Below are 16,990 nucleotides of genomic sequence, written 5' to 3'. Positions count from 1 at the left end.
GTACATGCATGTCCATAATTTTGTAATGGTCCATGTTTTCAACTTGTTTTTGGATCAATTGGCTCCTTAGAGCATCAAATTGGAACTTCAAAATGATTTAAATTCATGCATGTTTGCATGTTCATATTGTTCTTGAAAATGGTTTGAAATTGGATTTGAATTAAACACCCTTGGGCTTTGATTTCTTAAAATTGAGCTTTGAACCATGTCCTTCTGTATGCGTACAAGTGTTTTCTGGAAATTCAGCCCAAGAGGATCGGTTTTGATGCATTTAAACTTGGTTTTTGGCTTGGAGGTGCAATCTGGAATTCCCAGATTTTGCACTTCCGCTCGAGCGGGGAAAGTGGCGCTCGAGCGTAGAATCCGAGCATCCAGTATCTCTGCACTGTTTTACAGTCCGCTCGAGCGGAGGATTGGGCGCTCGAGCGAAGAATTGTGTCTCAAGCTCGAGCGGGCGTCGAGCGGAGATTTCACCCATCCAGTACTTTTACAGTACGCTCGAGCGGGAAAGTTGACGCTCGAGCGTGTACCTTTGTTGCATGACTGCTCGAGCGGGGAAACCTGCGCTCGAGCGGAACTCTGTTTTTCTGAAAATTCTGAAACTGCTTTTTGAGTACATCTTGACATCCTCATCCCATCCGAGGCATTCTTAGGCCTAGTTTAAGGCATCACATTGAGGGCATAGATGTAGAACACACCGAGACATTAGGGGTTAAGTTACTATCTTTCCCAACTGTGTAGCTTAGTGTGTTCAATCTGTTAACTGTGTAGGGTTGGCGACTGGAGAGGCACGCTCTAGCATACTGTAGCCCGAACTCTGTGAGTAACGATTGTGTAAAGATATGTTCACAAATGATTATCTTCTGAACAACTGAACTGTACTGTTTTCTGAACTGATTACTGTTAACTGAATGAATGTATGTCATATATTCTGAACTGTATTGTGGCATCCTTGGCACCTACTGTTTACTGTTACTGAGACAGAATTCTCTGTCGGTTCCCTTGTTGGAACCACTACTGTTTACTGACTGATGGCCATCACTACTGTTCGGTCTTTTAAGACCTACTGCTTACTGTACTGTTATGCTAATGGGTGTACCACATACGACTGTACTGACTGAACTACTGAAATACTGTTTAAATGAACTGTTTTCATACTGTAAGGACATTCATTCTTAACCTCTTTACGCATTATGTTATTCACTGGGCTTTAGCTCACTGCTCATATATATATGTAGGTGTACAGGCACCAGACCGCGGCTAGAGGCATCAGGGTTACTCCAGTTTTGTCAAGCCAGCCTTCGTGCCTCACTGCGAGGTTCCGAGCCTACTGCGATGGCTTTGGGGTGTTTTGTTTTCCCCCGTCTGTCTTACTGTTTGGTTTATTGTATAGACTGTCAGCTGCTACTGTACTGTTATCAAGGGATTAGGTCCCTGTACTATGTGACTGTAAATTTTGTATAGACTGTACGGGACTGTACGGTTGTATGTATGAATGCATGAAAAATCTTTTTGACATGCAGACTGTCACAGCTCAATGGACATTATTTAATTACTGTATTGGCTTCCGCCGGGCCCTGTACTCTGTTTTACTGTATTACTGTTCTGCAGGCCTTCGGTAATCTCGGATTACTGGCCGGTTACGGTGCTAAACCCATAGGGCCGGGTTTGGGTCGTGACAATAATAAGAAGGTGGAAGATATGGTAGACGAGCTTAAGGGTTGTTTGAGTCGTTTGTATAGCCATTATATCACACTTTATCCTTCAAATGAGAAACTTCCAACCGTGAATGAAATTGTGAATATGGTGGAAGATGATGATGATGATCCTTATTCTTTGGTTGACTCTCAATTTAATTCCTATTTGGAGGGGCGATGCACTAGTGGATCTAAGTTGGAATTTGAACAATATTTGTCCAAGGTTGAACATTTTGCAAAGAATCAAACATTTGAGATTTTGGATTATTGGAAGGTGAATGCAACCAAATATAGAGTGCTATCACAAATTGCAAGGGATGTGTTGGCCATGCCTATTTCTACCATTGCGTCGTAGACGGCTTTTAGTATGGGGGCGTATTCTTGACCTATTTCGTAATTCACTCTCACCTTCTATGGTTGAAGCTTTTGTATGTACTCAAAATTGGCTTCGAAACAACGTTCCAATTTTTCTTCGAAAGGCGATGGATGATGTGGAGAAATTTGAGTAATATGACTCAAGTAATATGAGAATTTATTTATCTTCATTTTTATTTGTATTGTTTATTTTCTAATGTAAGCTTTATTGATCTTCTCTTGTTGACTCTTAATTAGGTACTTTGGAGTCAAACTCATCTTCAAGTTCAACCTATAATGTTGATGATAATACTATAATTGAACTCTAATCCATGTGCTCATTGATAAATTTTTCATATACTCAACACATTTTCTTATTATATTGAGATGCAATATATACACATTTGTTTATCTTTTCATTACTTTATTCTTTTATACTTTTTTTGTCAAAGAAATTATGAAGATTTAAGATTAAATTTTTTTTTTTTCAATTTTTTTTTGTGCAGGGTTCATCAACCAAGTGCATAAAATTGAAATTTTTGAAACTTGGATGTGATTCATGATGATGGAGTTTTGAGATATTGTGTTGCAAATGTTTTTATTTTATTTGACAACAATTTATTTTATTTTTTTATTACATTTTGGATGAATGTAATAGTTAATAAAATTTGTTTGACAACAATTTTATTTTTATTTTTTTTTTCATTTTATTATTGCATTTTGGATGAATGTAATAGTTAATGAAGAATTATTTTTAGGTAAGCTTAGGATTTTGAATGATTTTACTTTAATTTTTTATTATTGGGTAGCAGTAGTAGATGGAGAATGTTGAGAAAGTAGTTGGAGAATGAGATTGATGATTTACCTTAGGATTGTAAATGATTTTATTTTAATTGTATTGTTGGATAGTAGATTAATTTTGAATGATTTTAGGATTTTAAATGATTTGTTTGTGTTAGGAATTGATTTTGTTGTATTTTTAATTTTATAAATTTTAATTCATTAATTATTAATGTTGAAGCAATTTAGAAAATTGGAAGAAAATGACCCAAAATAAATATTTACAAAATAGGAAAAAAATTCAAAAATTAATTTTCAAAGGAAAAAATCTAAACCGCAAACCGCCCGTAACTACCCGTACATCCGCAAACCCTATCCGCACAAACCACAAACCGCATTGTGAGTAGTTGCGATTTGACTTTTTCCTAAATCACATAGGTACGGACGGGTCAAAATCAAACCGCAAACCGCACAAATCCGATCCGCATGCACCCCTATAACATGGTGCACTAGTCGTTGAAAGAAAGAAAAAAAGTAAAAGAAAGCGTCCAGTCTAAATCTGGGTCAGTATTATGCAGGCCTATAGTCCACCATTGTTTTGATAATTTGTACGGTTTATTTTATAAGATTTTTTTATGTATATTATTTGGAAAATATTATGGTATATATATTTTAAAAGATATGTATTATATATATCTTATAATTAAAAAAATAATGTGATTTTAATTTTTTGAGTTATAACTAAAAACAAATATCATAGCTAAATACAACATTAGACATAACTAAAGAACTTAAGAGTTATAACAAAAATAATGTCATAATTAAAGAAGAAAATTGGTCATAACTAAAGAAGAAAATGACATAATTAAAGGTGAATATGATACAATTTTTTTAACGTGATGTATATTAGAATTTCCCATATTATTTACATAATTTTTTTTATCAATTTAATAAAAATCATTCTATGATACAAACCATTTTGCAAGTGGTGTGTACCATTGTGATATTTGTGACCATGATTGTCACAAATGTCATTACTAGATCCTTTTTGGTCATATTTAAAAATTTTTTAAAAATGAGGTATAATTAAACACACATAAGGAATAACTAAAAATCTTTTAAATTATAATTAAAAGTGTCATAATTAACCTTACAATGATCGCATCAAAAAATAAAAATATAAAAAATATTACAATAAGTCATATAACTAACACCATAATGAATCACAATCAAGTCATAACTAATATCAAAATAAATTATAATAAAAAATTATAAAAGTCATAACTAGATATATAATGCATACCCTTTTGAAGAGTTTGTATCATAAAATTTCGAGATGTTTATTGATAAATCTCATTTAGAAGTGTTTTAATCCAAGAATTTCATGAAGGAATTTTTTAACCCATTTAGTCCCATGTATGTATAGTTTTATTCCATAAAGTTTTTTTTCTTGATTTACACTATTTTCTTGGACACTTATGCCCTTATATTTAATTTTGATACCCTTACAAATATTTTTTGAACGGTTAGCAATTTTATGATATCAACATTCATATTTTAAAATTCACATTGGTAGAAATGTAAAATTGGCCCGTGGGCGGCCCGAAACCCGCGCCGCGAGCCGGGGCGAGCCCGGCCCGTTGACAATGTGAATATTCGCATTGACATGTTAACATTCACATTAATAGGAGTGTAAAATTGGCCCGCGTCCCGTGGCGGCACAAAACCTGCCCTTGGCCCATAGGCGGCCCAAGGCTAGCCCGGTCCAGCCCGTTGACAATGTGAATATTCACATTGACATGTAACATTCACATTAATAAGAGTATAAAATTGGCCCGCGGCCCATGAGCGGCCAAAAGCCCGCCTGCGGCCAGAGGTGGGCCCGGCCCGACCTGTTGACAATGTGAATATTCACATTGACATGTTAACATTCACATTGATAAGAGTATAAAATTTGTCAGCGGCCCAGGGCAGGCCCGACCCAGCCCGTTGACAATATGAATATTCACATTGACATGTTAACATTTACATTGATAAGAGTGTAAAATTGGCCGGAAGCCCGACCGCAGTCCGAGACGGGCTTGGCCCGACCCGTGACAATGTGAATATTCATATTGACATGTTAACATTAATATTGATAGGAGTGTAAAATTTGCCTGCTGCCCGAAGCTTGCCCACAGCCCGGGGTAGGCCCGACCCGTTGACAATGTGAATATTCACATTGACATGTTAACATGCACATTGATAGGAATGTAGAATTGGCCCGCGGCCCGTGAGCTGCCCGAAGCCCGCCCACGGCCCGGGGCAGGCTCGTTTGGGTCCAGGCTTGAGCATGTCCGAGACCCTAGGCTAGGGCCTAGGCCATCACTTTGAAGCCCGGCCCGGCCTATCGGCCCGCTTAAGTCCCATTCAAGGCTCGATTCGAGGCGCAATGTCTTTTTTTGTGAAAAATAATAAAATTTTGGTAGAAAAAATTAAAAAGAATTAAAAAAAAATGGTCAGGCCCGCCCAAGCCCGACCTAAGCTCGAGGCTAGGACCAGGCCCACCGGCCCGACCCGAGGCTCGATCAATCGGCCCGTCTAAAGCCCAAATACCCTTGTGCCAGGACTAGAGCCTGGGCCTAATTTTTTGGCCCGTGGGCCGGCCTGGATTTTTTCGGACATTCACATTAACGATGAGGCTCGATATGGGCCGGCCCGGGTCTCTACGCATTGATGATATGAACATTCACATTAACGATGTGAACATTCACATTATGGGTATTTTGGTAATTATGTCTCCCATAGGACTTATTGAAACATAAGAAAATAATGTAGACTAAATAGAATATAAGTAGATGAAAATAGTATTTTGGTCTTTTTACCTCAAATAGGACTTAATGGAATAGTCAAAAAGAACGTAGACTGTCCGAAGCCCGCCTGCGGCCCGAGAAAGGCTCGTTTGGGCCCGAGCTCGAGCCTAGTCCGAGACCCTAGGCTAGGGCCTGGGCCATCACTTTGAAGCCTGGCCCGGTCCATCGGCTCGATTAAGGCGCATTCAAGGCTCGGTCGGAGGCCCGGCCTGCGCCAAGGCCTAGTGTTTTTTTTTGTGAAAAATAATAAAATTTTGGTAGAAAAAATTAAAAAGAATTAAAAAAATGGCCTGGCCGCCCAAGCCCGACCCAAGCCTGAGGCTAAGCCTAGGCACATCGGCCCGACCCGAGGCTCGACCCACCGGCTTGGGCTCGGACCCAAACGAGCCTGCCCCGGGCCGTGGGAGGGCTTCGGGCAGCCCACGGGCCGCGGGCCAATTCTACATTCCTGTCAATGTGCATGTTAACATGTCAATGTGAATATTCACATTGTCAACAGGTCGGGCCGGGCCTACCCTGGGCCGTGGGCAAGTTTCGGGCAGCGGATAAATTTTACACTCCTATCAATGTTAGTGTTAACATGTCAATGTGAATATTCACATTGTCACGGGTCGGGCCAAGCCCGCCTCGGGCTGCGATCGGGCTTCAGGCCGCCCACGGGCTACGAGCCAATTTTACACTCTTATCAATGTGAATGTTAACATGTCAATGTGAATATTCACATTGTCAACGGGCCGGGTCGGGCCTGCCCTGGGCCGCCGGTCAATTTTATACTCTTATCAATGTGAATGTTAACATGTCAATGTGAATATTCACATTGTCAACAAGCCGGGCCGGGCCCGCCTCGGGCCGTCCACGGGCAGTGGATGGGTTTTGGGCAGCCACGGGCCATGGGTGGGTTTTGGGCAGCCACAGTATTATTGTAGAGCTTAAAAAATAGTTACTCCCACTTAGGCAAAAGAAAGACTTATATGCAGCACCACCAACATCGTTAAACAATCAAGCCTCACATTTTTAATCTGTGTGGCTAGCCTTTTGAGTCTCTCTGAAAGGGAAGTCTTAAGTTCTACTTTTAGGAGTAGAATGGGAGACAAGTCTAAAGTGCTTACGAGGGAGAGAGTGTGAGTTAAATCCTCCAATATGCTAATATGTTAATCTAACGACTAACTATTAATTTCGGTTGATAAAAATAAAAATAAAAAATCCTCACATTCTCCTCTCTAACTTATCTGTCTATAAGTTTGTGGCAATTTTAGTTAGCAAAAGTAAAATATTTAGTTACTAATTTTTTTTAGTCGGGATATATTGGTTATTGGCGATTAAAAAAATTTAGTTGCTAAAACTGTCAAAATTGGCGACAAAAAAGAATTTTAGTCGCCGAATGGAAAATAAAAAATTATTTTTTACTTTTGGTGACCAAAATTTTGGTCACCAAAAGTTTATTTTCAGCGACAAAAAAAAATCTTAGTTGCCAAAAAGCTAAAATATTTGGAAGCAAACATTTCAAATATTTTGGAGGGATCTATTAAAATACTTTCAGCAACTAAAAAATTCTAGTCGCCAATAACCATCTATATAAAATATCTCACTCTCACTCCTCTCTCATCTCTCTGTCTTGCCGAGACGAGTACGAGCCACGCGACGCTGGCATTTGCAAGGAGTGCTATGAGGAAGCCAGCGAGACCGAGGAAGAGCTCAAACGCGAGATTGAAGATCTCAAGTCCAAAGTCTCTTTCCTTAGATTCTGGACTCCCTTCGATCATTACCACCCTCGCTTTACTCTTTGCTTCTCCGACATCGTTTTAGTCGCTTCCGGTAAATCCGCATCTAACCCCGTTCCCCGTCTCTGCCCATAAGGCCATTCTAGTGAGTACCCATTTCGATTTTTAACTTTCTTTGTGTGTTTTTGTTGTGTATTGAATGTGTTTGATATGTGGATTGTGTGGACAAACTCTGAAATGGTAGTGATGATAAACTCTGAATTTTGATCATTGGTTTTGGTTATTGTTTGATTGATGTACTTTTAGATCCAATTCAACACTAGTTGAAGACTCCTGAACTAATAGAATGAACTGGGTCAATTCTACTTGGCATGTATCAATAAAGTTTGTGCCTTTACACTGTTTCCTAATGTCTGTGTTGGATTTGGCTTTGGCTAATTGGGTGGCTTGAAATATTTGGTGGGAAAGGAGTTCAAGTTCTAGAATCTTTGAGGAGCCATAACAAGTTTTCTTTATCAATTTTCATTCATCATTTTTATCGAGAAAAGAACAATATTTGCAAATGAAACCAAATGCCTTAATTAATATATATATATATATAGTTGATTAGATTGAGGAGAAAGTGTTTTGAGCATGAAATTGGTTGTAACTAAGTGTAGGTGTGGCCTCTGCTTGGATTGAAGAAGTTCGAGACCCTGTCTTACCTTCCTCCACTCTCTCTTGTACAATTGGGAAAAGAAGTTGATTACCTTATTCGCCTAGCAAGGATTCCTTGCTTAGAATTCTCTTTCTTTCTTTTTTCTTCTCAACCCATTTTTGTGTGGTGTGTGTGGCCTTTGCACTTCAACTCTAGTATAAAATTGTTTTTCAATTTTTTTTTTTTTTTTTTTTTTTTTTTTGTTAATAACCCAGTAAGTTTTGTGTCCAAAGATGCTGCTATACTTCAAAGGAAAATGATAGTATTGTACAAGCCTCGTTGCCTATTTATTTATTTTTTGGATGTGTATGAGAATAAACAATTTTACTGCTACTCTTATAGAACTCTTATAGAATTTTCTGCAAGGGTTTATTAAGTTAAATTCTGCAATTTAATCAGTAATGGGTTCTGGAGATTGGTTTAAGAATATAATTAGCTTAAAGAAAGGGAAGGATGCAATTTATTCTTTACAATTTGTTGCTTTGTAACATAGAGAAATTGAATTTGAAAAGTGCAAATGAATATAAATACTTGAGGCAAAGCAATTGCTATTCAATTTCTGGGGATGATGATGCTGAACAGTTTCGCATTGTAATGGTATTTTCTTCTTGTCCTTGTTCTTATTATTATGAGCACAATTATAACCATCAATGCTTTTAGAGTCTATTTTTCCCTTTTCCTTTCAAGTTTAGAAATAGGGGTTGATTTATATAAACGTCATTCTCTTTTTTCACTCTTTAGGAAGCTCTGGATATTGTTCATGTTAAGTCTACATCAAAAGGAATTTGGGGTGCTCTTTTTTTATCTTTTATTTTATTTTTATCGATACCTTTACAATGTTGGTTTGCCATATGTTCAAAAGAGTTGAAATTTATTGGCTATCTTTGGAAATTTGCATGTGAGGTGAATTCTTCTTATTGGTGCCTTCAATTTTATATTGGTTGGCAAATCTTAAATTTGGTTTTTAAGCATATTGCAGAATTTATGCATTCAAAATTGGCAAAATTCCACCTCATAATTCACTTGCTTTTACTCTCTTACCTTGGTGGTTTCTTTTCTTTCTCTCTAAACTTGGTGTTTTCTCGTGCTTTCACTTGTCACCCAAATTTCAGTTATAAAGCTAATGTGAAGCATTTGTTTGTTTGTTTGTTTTGTTTTTTTGATGTTTTAATTGAGCAAGTGGAAAGTATAGCTGAAGCAGCGTATCTTTAAACATTTCAATTGAAGTTTCTTCCTAATATTTAAGAAATAAGGCGAATACGAGTCATCTATGCACCTCTGATTTGAAAGTCAAGCTTTATTATATGTGTTTGTGTGTAAATATATCAAACCCCCAGTTGATATAATGGAAGCAACAATATTAACTGTTAGGGAAAATATGATTTCCTACAAGTAAATCAATCAATGGGAATAAAAACTAATGAGAAAAAATTAAATCAAAAGCAACACAAGAATTTTACGTGGTTTCTTCAATGTGAGGTACGTTCACGGGATCGAAATCCGATTCCACTATCAACCAAATAAGTTTCTAAACAATTACAAATGAGACACGAATGGTCTCACAAACCACCTTTAAGTGAATTTCAAATAATCATAAATAAACAAGAGAAAAGACCTCACCAAATAGATGAATAAAAGTCTTCAAAACAGAGTTGTAGAAGACCTAAAATAATAGACCCAAATCAAATCTATTAAACCAGCCGAATTCAAAGCAGCCACAAATGAAACAGAGTAATTTTCTGACGCTTGAACAAATCACTCCACCAAACTTAAATGCCACCGAATTGATTTTTCAATTCTCTAAGCCGCACAACGCCTTTTTTTTCCTGGGAAAAAACCAATACCAAATATATATATAATTGATTCTTGAGTTTTATTATCAAAATCCTAATAGTTACCAAACTGAATTAGGTCTCCACAAATTAGATATAATATATAAAAATATATTATAACTAATACCATATTAAATTAAACTCTTTTAATAAACCAATTGGGTCTCAAACTTCAATAAGGAGATATACCCCAACAATTCTCCCCCATCGACTTAGGTGGAGACATCAACCATACTCGCCAAAGTTCGACACTTTAAATGTTTGTCTCTTGACAAAGTCTTAGTCAGCATATCTGAAATATTATCATCTGTGTGAACTTTTTCGAGTTGTAACAATTTTGAATCTAACACATCACGAATCTAATGGTATCTCACATCAATGTGTTTCGATCTTGAATGAAAAGTAAAATTTTTACTCAAATGAGTAGTACTTTGACTATCACAATAAAGCACATACTTTTCTTGCTTCAAACCCAACTTTTGCAAAAATTTCTTCAACGATAACTCTTCTTTGCAAGCTTCCGTAATGACAATAAATTCAGCTTCGGTAGTTAAGAGAGCAACACATTTTTGTAATTTAGATTGCCATGCCACAGCTCCCCTTGCAAAGTCATCAAATATCTCTAAGTAGATTTCCTAGAATCAACATCACTGGTCATGTCAGAATCCGTGATCCCATCAAGCATCGGCTTACCATCCCCAAAACACAAACACACCTTCGAAATCCCTCGAAGATATCTTAGAATCCATTTTACCGCTACCCAATGTTCTTTACCCGGATTAGAGAGAAAACGACTCACCACACCAACGGCGTAAGCAATATCTGGCCTTGTACAAACCATGGCGTACATCAAAGAACCAATTACTGAAGCATAAGGAATTTTCTGCATCTCTTCCTTGTCTTTCTCACTTGTAGGACATTGATTCGAACTAAGCTTGAAGTGACCCGCAAGTGGACAACCAACTGGCTTTGCTTTATTCATGTTGAACCTCTCAAGAACTTTCTCGATGTAGCTTTCTTGAGACAACCAAATCAACCCCTCTTTGTGATCATGAACAATTTTCATATCAAATATTTGTTTTTTCGGTCCCAAATCTTTCATAGTAAAAGACTTGCTCAACTCCATTTTCAACCTGTTTATCATGGTAGAATCTTGACCCACAATTAACATGTCATCAATATAAAGCAAAAGAATAATAAATTTACCATCCGAAAAAATTTTCACAAACACACAATGGTCCGAAATGGTTTTAGAAAAACCATTATTCATCATGAAAGAGTCAAATTTTTTGTACCATTGTCGTGGGGCTTGCTTGAGGCCATACAAACTTTTCTTCAATTTGCAAACAAATTTTTCTTTTCCTTTCTCCACAAAATCTTCTGGTTGCTCCATGTAAATTTCTTCTTCAAGATCACCGTGAAGAAATGCGGTCTTCACATCAAGTTGTTCAACTTCAAGGTTCATACTTGCAGCCATGCCAAGTAAAATCCGAATAGAAGACATCTTCACAACCGGCGAGAAAATCTCATCAAAGTCAATACCTTTCTTTTGCCCAAAGCATTTCACAACAAGACGTGCTTTGTACCTCAGATTCTTGCCATCATTCTTCAATTTGAAAACCCACTTATTTTTTAGAATTTTCCTCCCTTTAGGCAGCTTCACTAAATCATAAGTCTGGTTTTCAAGCAAGGAATTCATCTCCTCGTCCATGGCCTTTTTTCAATCACCTTTCTTTGCATGCTCAATTGCTTCTTGGTAGCTCTCAGGTTCTCCTTGATCGGATATAAATACAAATTCATTGGGAGGATACTTTCTTGAAGGTTGTTGGTCCCTTGTAGATTTCCTCAACTCAAGTTATAGTGGCGGTTCTTGAGTTGGATGTTCTTCCTCAATCTCTGGCTCAACTTCATTAGGATTAGCATCATCCTCTACATCTTCAATGGGTGGCTGCACATCTCCCCCTTTTTCATCATCAACTGAAGATGAAGGAGATGGATCCATGTCAATGAGATCACTAGTTTTTGGCTCCGGTTGATCACTTTTGCCAAATTCTTCAATTGTTTGGTCTTCAAGAAACACAACATCACGGCTTCAAATGACTTTCTTGTCCACCGGATCCCATAATCTATACCCGAATTCATCACGCCCATAGGCAAGAAAAATACATTGTCTTGACTTACTATCAAGCTTGGACCTCTCATCCTTTGGAATGTCAAGAAAAGCTCGGCAACCAAACACTCTCAAGTGCTCATAAGATACATCTTTACCGGTCCAAACTCTTTCTGGAACATCACTATTCAAAGGATAGGAAGGAAACAAATTGATCACGTCAACCGCTGTCCTCATTGCCTCACCCCAAAAGGATCTTGGCAATTTAGCTTGTGAAAGCAAACACCTTGTTCTTTCCACAATGGTGCGGTTCATCCTCTCGGCAACCCCATTTTGTTGAGAAGTCTTCTTAACTGTCTTTTGGTGCCGAATACCTTGGCTGTGACAATACTCATCAAATGACCCAATGCATTCACCATCATTGTCTGATCAGATGCACTTCAATTTCTGTCATGTTTCTCTTTCAACCATGGCCTGAAAATGCTTAAAAGAATTATTGGGATATATCTCCTTATTGTAGTTTGAGACCCAATTGGTTTATTAAAAGAGTTTAATTTAGTTTGGTATTAGTTGTAATATATTTTTATATATTATATCTAATTTATGGATATCTAATTCAGTTTGGTAACCATTAGGGTTTTGATAACAAAACTCAAGAATCAATTATATATATATATATATATATTTGGTATTGGTTTTTTCCCAAGAAAAAAAAGGTGTTGTGCGGCTTAGAGAATTGAAAAATCAATTCGGTGGTATTTAAGTTTGGTGGAGTGATTTGTTCAAGCTTCAGAAAACTACTCTGTTTCGTTCGTGGTTGCTTTGAATTCAACTGGTTTAATATATTTGATTTGGGTCTATTATTTTAGGTCTTTTACAACTCTATTTTGAAGATTTTTGTTCATCTATTTGGTGAGGTCTTTCCTTTTGTTTATTTATGATTATTTGGAATTCACGTAAGGGTGGTTTGTGAGACCATTCGTGTCTCATTTGTAATCGTTTGGAAACTTATTTGGTTGATAATGGAATCAGATTTCGATCCCGTGGACGTACCTCACATTGAGGGAATCACATAAAATTCTTGTGTTGCTTTTGATTTAATTTTTTCGCATTAGTTTTTATTCCCATTGATTGATTTACTTATGAGAAATCATATTTTCCCTAACAACTGGTATCAGAGCTTACGGTTTATTTGAGTTTAATTATTTGTGTAAATCAATTGAGGGGAATATAGGTCGTATGTCTAGCTTCAATGGAAGCAATTAGGTAACTTGGAAAACTAAAATGGAAGACCTATTATTTTATAAAGATTTGTATGGGCCTATTGAGGGCAATAGTGGCAAACCTGATGATATGAAAGATGATGAGTGGAAAAGGCTTAATCGAAAAGTCGTTGGTGTTATCCGTCAATAGATTGATGACAGTGTGTTTCATCATGTTGCTACTGAAACTTCAGCACATGATTTATGGGAAAAATTAGAAGGCCTTTATGATAGGAAATCAGCCACAAATAAAGCTTTTCTATTTCGTAAGTTGGTTAATTTAAAATATAAAGAGAGCAGCCCTATTCCGGAACATCTGAATGAAATAAAGAGTATTGTTAACCAACTTGTTTCTATGAAAATTGTTTTTGATGATGAGTTATAGGCTTTTATGCTATTTAAGTTGGGAGACTTTGGTTGTGACCGTTAGTAATTCGGCGCCCGATGGAGTTGTCACAATGGGCCAAGTCACTAGTAGCCTGTTGAATGAAAAAACTAGAAGAAAATCAGCGAGTTCCTCTCATTCAGAAGCATTTGTTGTGAGAGGCCGAAGCAAAACAAGGGGAAGGAGTAAGACTCCTCATGGTCGTGATCAAAGCCATGACAAATCAAGAGATGGTTCTTTTTCAAGAAAAGACATTGAATGTTATTATTGCCATGAGAAAGGGCACATGAAGCGAGAATGCCGAAAGCTCAAGAACAAGGAGAAAAGGCGTGACAAATATGTGGATAAGAAGCAAGAAGACACAACAGCAGTTACTACTAATGATGATCTCATGGTCGTTTGTAAAGATGATTATATCAATTTTGTGGGCCAAGAGAGCAATTGGGTTATTGATTCCGGTGCTTCTTTTCATGTGACTTCTGGAGTTGATTTCTTCACTACCTACACCAAAGGAGATTATGGTTCTGTTTGAATGGGTAATGAAGGTTTGTCCAAGATTATTGGCATGGGTGATGTTTGCTTGGAAACAAATTTGGGCTGCAAGTTGTTGCTTAAAGATGTGAGGCATGTTCCCGACATTCACCTAAATTTGATCTCTACTAGGAAGCTAGATGATGAAGGCTACAACAACAAATTTGGTGATGGAATATGGAAGCTCACAAAGGGTTCTTTGATGGTGGCTAAGTGCAAGAAGACTCATACACTTCATTCGATGCAAGAAAAATTTGTAAAAGTATTGTCAATGCACTTGAAGATGATACTTCTACCGAATTGTGGCACAAGCGGCTTGGCCATATGAGTGAAAAAGGACTACAAGTTTTGTTCAACAAAGAGCTTCTACCCGGTTTGAAAGGTATACATCTTAAAACTTGTGTTCATTATTTAGCGTGTAAACAACATAGAGTTTCTTTTCATAAAAATTTTGCTTCTAGAAAAGAAAATATTTTGGAGTTGATTCATTCGGATGTTTGTGGTCCTTTAAAAATTAAAACACATAGTGGTGTACTTTATTTTGTTACTTTCATTGATGATTATTCAAGGAAAGTTTTGGCTTTTCTATTAAAAACCATTATATTCTTATATGATGCAGATTATTGCATTGAAGCACCTAGCTATTTTAACATTAATTATTATAATTTGAAATGTCAATTTTATTGAATAAGTGTTAATGGTTTTTTTTTTTTTTAACAGATTTCTTTTGCGTGGGCTATTGTGGATATTTATTTTTGTACAATCCTCTATTTTGAAAATCTAGTGTTTTTGTATGTAATATTTAATTTAGATGGATTATGCTTGGTTGGTATGGATTATATGATATTTGGAATAAGATGTTACAAATTAAAGTTTTTGGATAGTTGATAATGAAATGGGTATTATTGATAATAGATTTAAATTATAATTGATAGATGTATTATTCTGTAGATGTACAGGTTACAGGTTGCGTTGATAATAGAATGCATATAATTCAGAAATTAATGAAAAATATTCAATTTGTGCATTTTTTTAAAAAAAAAATTAATAAATAGAGCTTTTAGCGACTAAACATTTAGTAGCTAAAAAAAATAAAAAAAAGAAACTTATTGGCGACTAAAAAAAAAATTAGTCGCCAATTCTTTTGCCGACAATTAGTCAACGACCAAATGTGCAATAAAGAATTTTAGTCAGCAAAAATCTTTGACGACTAAAAAATGACTTTTGACGACTAAAAATTTAATCGCCAAAAGTGTAATTTGTTATAGCGATGGCAAATCTCACCATTTGATATATATGTGTAATCAGGATTAAAGAAATTGTTTCACTTAAATTGCTATAGAAAAGATAGGTTGAGTAATTTAAATGAGAATAGGGAGATTTACCAATAAATCTCAAATGTTAAACTTATGAACCAATTGGTCCCAATTTTTTCTAATAAACCGTTTAGTCCTTGGGTATTTTGAGAGACCTTAATGCCCTCATTTAAATGTTATTAGATGCATGCTCTTTATGAGGGTGTGTCACGTGACACACATAAAATGTCACGTGACACACACAATGGGTGTCACACATCAACAAAGTACACCAAGGCTCTTTATGAGGGTGTGTCACGTGACACACACAATATGGCACGTGACACGCACAATGGCTGTCACACATCAATAAAGTACACTAAGGCTCTTTATACTTTTTGCCATGGAGTGTCACGTGACACACACAATGGGTGCCCCACATCAACAAAGTACACCAAGGCTCTTTATGCTTTTTGCCTTGGAGTGTCACGTGACACACACAATGTGAAGCCCCTGAAAAATGTATTCTCTTTAAAAACCCTAATGTTTGAATTATTTTCTTAAAGCCCCTCAGTTCCTGAAATTTATTTCGAATCTTGTCGATTAGCATTTTATTTTTTTTATTTTTATCGAAACAGGAATATCCTAGCCAAATTAGGTTCCTTAGCCTAATTTAATTTAATTCTACATAAGTAAGATTCTAATACATGAATTTAATTCCAAGTCCTCACTTCTTTTATTAATTTCAAGAATTACCCCAAAACTAGTACATGTACTTTTATATTATAAGTACCATCAATCAAATTGAGATCTATATATATATATACATTGGAAGATGTGTCCCTAGTACCTAAATTGAATAAAAAAAAATAAGCCCCATCACCCTTCCCAATGGCCGGCCACCTTAGGGAGATGTGAGGAACTTATTTTCAAGAATTATAATCATGGTATTCTAGAAACCCTAACTGCTAGTACCCCTAGACCTAGGGTTTTGTTTCCAATACTAGTTTCATTTCAACCAGGGACCAACTAGATATTGCCTAATCCCATGATTAAGCTCTCTAATCACTCATATTCCATTAGATTCCAAGTAAATCCTAACTTTTCCATCAAATTCCAACTAGTGGGCCTTTATGTCTTTTTACACCAAAATTTGCCTATAAATACCACCACTCCCTAGCATGGCAAACACAAACAACACACTCACACACACATTCGGCCTAAAGGAGAGGAAGGAGAGCAAAAGAGAAGTCTTGAGAGGAAGAGGAAGGAAGAGGAGAGTCATCTTGTTCAAAGCTTAGCAAGTAAGCCACAACACAACCTTCTCTTTCATTTTCCTTTTTCAAATACATGTTCTTAAGGGTTCTAAACATTGTTTCCATACGTGTTGTTAATGGTTTCCTTGTGTTAAAAATGATAAGAGTTGAGCTATGATTCTACCTCTCTTGTAGTTTCCCTCATTTCGGTACAAAAC

This window comes from Camellia sinensis, chromosome 2 (genome assembly GCF_055761805.1).
Source record: "Camellia sinensis isolate YWXY chromosome 2, ASM5576180v1, whole genome shotgun sequence".
NCBI lineage: Eukaryota > Viridiplantae > Streptophyta > Magnoliopsida > Ericales > Theaceae > Camellia > Camellia sinensis.
Note: the sequence above shows the minus strand (reverse complement) of the source record.